Source organism: Rhinopithecus roxellana, chromosome 8, assembly GCF_007565055.1.
Source record: "Rhinopithecus roxellana isolate Shanxi Qingling chromosome 8, ASM756505v1, whole genome shotgun sequence".
In the NCBI taxonomy this organism is placed as follows: domain Eukaryota; kingdom Metazoa; phylum Chordata; class Mammalia; order Primates; family Cercopithecidae; genus Rhinopithecus; species Rhinopithecus roxellana.
In genome coordinates, this window is record NC_044556.1 from 54,938,050 (window position 1) to 54,946,615 (window position 8,566).

Consider the following 8,566-nt stretch of genomic DNA (forward strand, 5'->3'; position numbering starts at 1 on the left):
CACTGGAAGTATGGGAAACTTATTCTGCTGCCAGGTGGGCTTCATTTTTATAAAGAAAACTCACGTATTCCTGGAAGACAGTGCCCTGAGCTATTTTTTCTATCTGACTGCTAGTAGCAAATAAAAGATTTAAGAATTTATGGAGTATAGTGCCCTGAATTCTTTCCCTTGGAAATTGAAACTGCTTGAGGTTCTTAGGCCACCAACAATTTTTAAAATATGTGTACTTTTTTTTCTTACTCTCTTTGTGATGGCTCTGCAGATTTGTTCAGCAAAATGACTCCTTAACAGAGTTATCCTGAGCTGGTATATCACAGAGACAGGCAGGCTTCTGCTGGAGCCTAAGGTTTCTCTCCTCTCTCTTAGCTGCTTTATTTGAGACTGCCAGCACAGGGCACAGCTTTCAACTCTCAGTTCACCATGGATTTGTTAATTAATTGAAATAATTCTCCCAATTTTTGTGTTGAAGTAGAATGTCTTACAGAACTATGAGCTTCTTTCCCCCAACATGAATAACTGAGAAAATGAAGGTATCAGTGATCCACCTCTAATTTGACAGAGCAATTTTACAAGTGTTTATTTTGTTTGGGAGTATATAAATGTAAATTAAAACATTATTGCTCAGGCAACAGATTTTGAAATAATATCATCAAAATGAAGCATGGATTTATTTTTGAAGATAATTTTCACAGGATGTGGCAGTTTTTAAAGGAATTCTGCAAGGTCTCATTACTCAAATTTTACTTCCAAGGACAGATTGATATCAACAGAACAGGTTGTAAACAAATATGAATATCCACACATCTCCATTTTGTCCAAGAAAACAATATTGATATTTTAATAAAACACTTCAGTTTAACACCTTATCAGATTGGATTCTTGAAGCAGCTTTATGACATAGAAGGATAGTCCTCCTCTGTTAATTAAAGGGAGAGGGGACATCTCTTTCTGAAACTCCTTATATTTCTTATGAAAACTTACATTTTTAAAGTTAAAGCCTGCAATTTTATTGGTTAGCAAATAAGCAAAAAGAAGGTCTATAAAACTCAGTTTATTCATAAAAGTGACATAGAAATAAATAGGATTTTACTTAATAATAGTAAAATAAGGTACATAGAACACTGAGCTTCCAAATGTTATTTATGATACATACTAATGGTAGAAAATAAGGAAAAAGGAAAAAATAAAATAAAAGCATCCATAAATCCTTCACCTAGAGAGTTCTGCTATGGATAGTTCAGCTTATTTTTATCTGGGTGCTTTTTATTCCCCCAAAAAGTTCAAGGGGGAAATATAGACTATGACTAACTCTATGTATTGATGAAAATATAAGTGTAAATATGTATATTAAAACTATTAGGAGCATAGCTTGAGCCCAGGAGTTCAAAACCAGAGTGGGCAACATAGCAAGACTCCATCTTCACAAAATTTTTTTAACTTTTATTTTAAGTTCAAGGATACATGTGCATGTTTGTAACATAAGTAAACTTCTGTCATGGGGGGTTGTTATACAGTTTATTTTATCACCCAGGTACTAAGCCTCGAATCCATTAGTTACTTTTCCTGATTTTGTCTCTCCTCTCACTCTCCACCCTCTGGTAGGCCCCTGTGTGTGTTTTCTCCTCTCTCTGTCCATGTGTTCTCTTCATTTAGCTCCCACTTATATGTGAAACATTAGGTATTTGTTTTTTGTTCCAGTGTTAGTTTGCTAAGGATAATGGCCTCCAGCTCCATCTGTGTCCCTGCAAAGGACATGATCTCATTCTTTTTTGTGGCTGTATAGTATACCATGGTGTGTATGTATCACATTTGCTTTATCCTGTCTATCATTGATGGGCATTTAGGTTGATTCCATGTCTTTGCAATGGTGAATAGTGCTGCAACGAATATACATGTGCATGTGTCTTTATAATAAAAGGATTTCTTTTCCTTTGGGTATGTACCCAGTAATGGAATTGCTGAGTCAAATGGTATTTCTCTATGTAGGTATTTGAGAAATCATCACAAATTTTTTTCATTATTAGCTGGGCATGGTGGTGCGTGCCTGTAGTCCCAGTTACTTGGGAGGCTGAGGCAGGAGGACAGCTTGAGCCTGGGAGGTCAAGGTAGCAGTGAGCCATGAACCGCCACACTCTAGCTTGGACAACAGAGCAAGATCCCATTTTAATAATAATAATAAATAAAAATGGCCGGGCGCGGTGGCTCAAGCCTGTAATCCCAGCACTTTGGGAGGCCGAGACGGGCGGATCACGAGGTCAGGAGATCGAGACCATCCTGGCTAACACGGTGAAACCCCGTCTCTACTAAAAAAATACAAAAAAAACTAGCTGGGCGAGGTGGCGGGCGCCTATAGTCCCAGCTACTCGAGAGGCTGAGGCAGGAGAATGGCGTGAACCCGGGAGGCGGAGCTTGCAGTGAGCTGAGATCCGGCCACTGCACTCCAGCCTGGGCGACAGAGCAAGACTCCGTCTCAAAAAAAAATTAATAATAATAATAATAAATAAAAATATGCCAAGCTCAGTGACTTACGCCTGTAACTACAGCACTTTGAGTGGGAGGCTGAGGCAGGAGGATTGCTTGAGCCTAGTAGTTTGAGGCTAGAGTGAACTATGATTGCACCACTGCACTCCAGCCTATGTGACACAGTGAGACCCTGTCTCACACACACGCGCGCGCGCGCACACACACACACGCACACACACAGCTTCCAGACTACTGAAAATATGTAATAGAAGTATTTTCCCTATTCCTCCTGCTAAGTATAGCTAAAAACCGTAGATATTATATACAAAACAGAAATTAAAAGGTCTTAAAAATGGAGAAAAGAGAAAAGAAAGCAGATGAGCAAGGGAGTTTGGAACCTGGGGAACAAAATGGTGATGAGTTCCATAGGTTTTTTGTTTCATGTATGCTACACCTGGAGCTGAAAAAGCCAGCAACCCAGAAATTCCAAAGGTATAGAGAAAAAAAGCCTCAGCAAAATCCTTCTCTTCCTCCCCAAAAGACAAGGAAAGGGGCAACCTAGCATGACTGAAAATGTTTAGATAGTAAATGCACTAGTCTAGCAATACCACGGGGGGGGGGGGGGGGGACTGTGGCCCCACCACCACCCACAAAAGCATCAGATAAAGTAGACTTCAGAGCAGAGTGAATTATCAGAGACAGAAAAGGACTTTATTTAATGATAAAAGGGCCAATCCACCAAAAAGACATTCTAAATGTAAATTCACCAAGCGAGAGAGCTACAAAATATGTGAAGCGAAAGTGATAGCATTAAAAGTAGAAGTTGACATATCCACAATTATAGCTGGAAGCCTCAATGCCCCTCTCTCAATAATTAATAGAACAACTAGATGGAAAATCAGCAAAAATACAGAAGAACTCAATGACACCATCAAGCAACAGGATCTAATCAGTAACACTCCACCCAAAAATAGCAGAACACACATTTTTATCAAGTGCCCACTGACATAAATCATATGCTAAGCCAAAATAAATCCTCAACAAATTTAAAAGACTCAACGTTATACATAGCATGTTTTCCAACCACAATGAAATCAAACTAGAATCAGCAGAAAGATAACAGGAACATCTCTAAGTACCTGGAAACCAAGCAACATACTTCTACATCATCCTTGGGTCAAAGAGGAAGTCTCAAGGGGAATAAAATAAAATACATTAAAAGGAATAAAAATGAAAATACAACATATAAAAATTTGTGGGACATGGCCGGGCACGGTGGCTCAAGCCTGTAATCCCAGCACTTTGGGAGGCCGAGGCGGGCGGATCACGAGGTCAGGAGATCGAGACCATCTGGTGAATACGGTGAAACCCCATCTCTACCAAAAACACAAAAAATTAGCCGGGCGAGGTGGTGGGTGCCTGTAGTCCCAGCTACTCGGGAGGCTGAGGCAGGAGAGTGGTGTGAACCCGGGAGGCGGAGCTTGCAGTGAGCTGAGATCCGGCCACTGCACTCCAGCCTGGGCAACAGAGCGAGACTCCGTCTCAAAAAAAAAAAAAAAATTTGTGGGACACAATTAAAACAGTACTGGAATGGAAATTTATAGCACTAATTGCATAGAGAAAAATATCAAATCAATAATCTAAGCTCCCACCTCAAGAATCTAAGAAAAGAAGAGCAAAATAAACCCAAAGCAAGCAGAAGGAAGGCAATAATAAAGATAAGTGCACAAAACAATGAAACTGAAGACAGAAAAACAATAGAGAAAATAAATAAGAAATAGAGAAAATTGATCTTCATTGAAAAGATAAAATTGACAAACCTCAAGCAAGACTGACAGAGTGAAGATACAAGTTACCAATAAACCTGCAGACACTAAAAGGAGAATAAGGGAATACTATACTTTTATTTATTTATTTTTATTATTTTGTATTTATTATTATTATTATTATTTGGAGACAGAGTGTCCCTCTGTCACCTAGGCTGGAGTGCAGTGGCATGATCTTGGCTCACTACAACCTCCACCTCCCGGGTTCAAGCGATTCTCCTGCCTCAGCCTCCCAAGTAGCTGGAACTACAGGCATGCCGCACCACACCCGGCTAATTTTAGTATTTTCAGTAGGGGCAGAGTTTCACCACGTTAGTCAGGCTGGTCTCAAACTCCTGACCTCAGGTAATCTGCCTGCCTCAGCCTCTGAAAGTGCTGGGATTACAGGAGTGAGCCACTGCCCCTGGCCCATATTTATTTTTTTAAAAATAGAGATGGGAATCTCACTATGTTGCCAAAGCTGGTGTCAGACTCCTGGCTTCAAGCAGTTTTCCCATCTCAGCCTCCCAAAGTGCTAGGATTAGAGGCATGATCCACTGCACCTGGCCTATAATTTTAAATATATACATTTGCCAACTTAGATGAAATAATTCCTCAAAAACACAAACTGCCACGATTCTCCCAAAATGAAATAGATTGTTGAGTAGCTCTATAATTATGAAGGAAATTGAATTCACAATTTTAAAACTCCCCAAAAAGAAATCTCCAGTCGTAGATAGTTTTACTGGTGAATTCTGCCAAACATTTGAAGAATTAGCCAATTCTATACAATGTTTCTCAGAATATAGAATAGGAAGGAACACATTCCAATTCATTTTACAAAGTTAGTTTACCCTGATACCAAAGCCAGACAAAGACTACACATTCTTTCTAAGTGCCCATGACACATATACCAAGATAGACATATCATATCTTGGGCTAAAGACAAATACAGGGTTAATACACACACACACACACACACACACACACACACACACACACACACAAGAAAACTACAGACTAATATTTTTCATGACTATAGATGCAAAAGTACTAAACAAAATATTAGCAAATAGAATTTAGTAACATATAAAAAGAATTATACACCATGACCAAGTGGGGTTTATTCCTGGAATGCAAGACTGGTTTAATATTTTAAAATCAATCAATGTAATCCACCATGTTAACATGCTAAAGAAGAAAAATCACATCAAAAATCATGTCAAACCATAAAAAATCATGTCAATCAATGAAAAAAAATCAACAAAATTATCACCCATTCCTGATGAAAAGTCTTAAAAAAATTTAAAAAAAAAAAAAAAAAACAACAAGCAAAAAGGAGAGGGCATGGGGGAAACTTCCTCAACTTGATAAAGAGCATCTACACAGACTTTTGGCTAACACCATACTCAACAATGAAAGACTGCATGCTTTCCCCCTAAAATCAAAACGAAGTAAAGGTGTCTGCTAGCACCACTCTTATTCAACATAATGCTGGAAGTTCTAGCCAGTTCAGTAAGATAAGAGAAGAAAAGGCATATGGGTAGGAAAGAAAGAAAGAAAATGCCCCTGCTTATGCATGATGTGATTGTCTACCCAGAAAATCCTAAGAATCCATTAAAAACTCCTAGAACTAATACGTGAGTCTTCAGCAAGGTTGCAACATACATAAACATACAAGATAAAAAATCAATTGTATTTCTATATAGTGGCAATGAACATGTGGACTCTGAAATTTAAAACAGTATCATTTACAATTACAATACTAAGAAGAAAAAAGAAATAGGTATAAATCTAAGAAAACATGTATAGGTTTTGTATGACAAAAACTACACAACACTGATGAAGGAAAGTTGGTAAAAATCTAAATAAATGGAGAGCCATATCATGTTTATGGATTGGAAAACTTAATATAGTAAAGAAGTCAATTCTGCCCAAACTAATATACACCTTTAATACAATTACTGTCAAAATCCTAGCGTTATTTTTTATTTATTTTTTATTTAGACGGAGTCTCGCTCTGTCGCCCAGGCAGGAGTGCAGTGTTGCGATCTCTGCTCACTGCAAGCTCCGCCTCCCGGGTTCACCCCATTCTCCTGCCTCAGCCTCCCGAGTAGCTGGGACTACCAGGGCCCGCCAACACACCCGGCTAATTTTTTGTATTTTTTAGTAGAGACGGGGTTTCACTGTGTTAGCCAGGATGGTCTCGATCTCCCAACCTTGTGATCCGCCCGTCTCAGCCTCCCAAAGTGCTGGGATTACAGGCGTGAGCTACCGCGCCCGGCCTAGCGTGATTTTTTTATAGATATAGACAATATTATTTTTAAATGTATATGGAAAGACAAAGGAACTAGAATAGCTTAAAAATCTTGAAAAATAAGAATGTTGGGAGGAATCAGTCTAACCAATTGTAAAACTTACAATGTAGTTAGAATAATCAAGATTGTATGGTATTGGCAGAGTGATAGACACAGAATAATGGGACAGAATAGAGAACCAGAAATAGGCCCACACAAATATGCCCAACTGATTATTGACAAAGGTGCAAAACCAATTCAATGAGAAAAGATGGCTTTTTCAACAAATGATTGAAAAAAAATAAACTTCAACCTAAGTATCATACCTCATAAAAAAAAACCTCAAAATGGATCCTGGATTTATTTACTTACTTATGTACATTTTTGAGATAAGGTCTCACTCTGTTGCTCAAGCTGGAGTGCAGTGGTGCAATCATAGGTCACTGTAGCCTCGACCTCCTGTACTTAGGCAACCTTCCCACCTCAGCCTTCCAAGTAGCTGGGACTTCCCAAGTAACTTTTTTTTTTTTTTTTTTTTTTTTTTTTTGTAGAGACTGAGTCTCGCTATGTTGCCAGGCTGATCTCAAACTCCTGGGTTCAAGCAATCCTCCTGCCTTGGCCTCCCAAAGTGCTGGGATTACAGGTGTGAGCCACTGTGCCTGGGTGATCCTGGGTTTAAATGTAGACTGTAAAACTGTAAAACTTGGCCGGGGGCGGTGGCTCAAGCCTGTAATCCCAGCACTTTGGGAGGCCGAGACGGGCGGATCACGAGGTCAGGAGATCGAGACCATCCTGGCTAACACGGTGAAACCCCGTCTTTACTAAAAATACAAAAAAACTAGCCGGGCGAAGTGGCGGGCGCCTGTAGTCCCAGCTACTCGGGAGGCTGAGGCAGGAGAATGGCGTAAACCCGGGAGGCGGAGCTTGCAGTGAGCTGAGATCCGGCCACTGCACTCCAGCCCCGGCGACAGAGTGAGACTCTGCCTCAAAAAAAAAAAAAAAAAAAAAAAAACCTGTAAAACTTAAAAAAAAAAACAAACAAAAAAACTGGAGAACATATTTTTTGGGTTGTAGGGCTAGCCAAAGAGTTCTTAGACTTGACACCCAAAGCGTGATCTATTAAAAGACATAGAGTCTAGGCTTTCCTTCTCCCACAATACCTTGCGCTCTTCCATTCCAATTTGGACCCGGCAGAATGACTCCAGCAAAGAAGGGTGGCGAGAAGAAAAAGGGCGGTTCTGCCATCAACGAGGTGGTGACCCGAGAATACACCATCAGCATTCACAACCGTATCCATGGAGTGGGCTTCAAGAAGTGTACCCCTTGGACACTCAAAGAGATTCGGAAATTTGCCATGAAGGAAATGGGAACTCCAGATGTGCGTATTGATATATCAGGCTCCACAAAACTGTCTGAGCCAGAGGAATAAGGAATGTCCCATACTGAATCCATGTGCGGCTGTCCAGAAAACGTAATGAGGATGAAGATTCACCAAATAAGCTCTATACTTTGATTACCTATGTACCTGTTACCACTTTCGAAAATCTTAAGTCAGTGCGGATGAGAACTAATCGCTGATCGTCAAATACATCAAATAAAGTTATAAAATTGCCTTCAAAAAAAAAAAAAAAGACATACATTCTCATTGGATATGTAGAAATCATAGATTGAAGTGTTTAATTATTTGGCTGACAACAGTTATAGAAATGTATGTTTCAATGTGTTTGATAAGTCTTTTTTTTTTTTTTTTTTTTTTTGAGATGGAGTCTCGCTCTGTCGCCCAGGCTGGAATGCAGTGGCCGGATCTCAGCTCACTGCAAGCTCCGCCTCCCGGGTTCACGCCATTCTCCTGCCTCAGCCTCCCCGGTAGCTGGGACTACAGGCGCCGCCACCTCGCCCGGCTAGTTTTTTGTAGTTTTTAGTAGAGACAGGGTTTCACCGTGTTAGCCAGGATGGTCTCGATCTCTTGACCTCGTGATCCGCCCGTCTCGGCCTCCCAAA

At 40.0% G+C, this 8,566-nt stretch overlaps 1 pseudogene; it reads left to right on the forward strand.

The window, feature by feature from the left end:
* The first annotated feature begins 7,721 nt into the window (after nt 1-7,721).
* LOC104670393 lies at nt 7,722-8,143 on the forward strand (annotated as a pseudogene).
* The last annotated feature ends 423 nt before the right edge of the window (nt 8,144-8,566 follow it).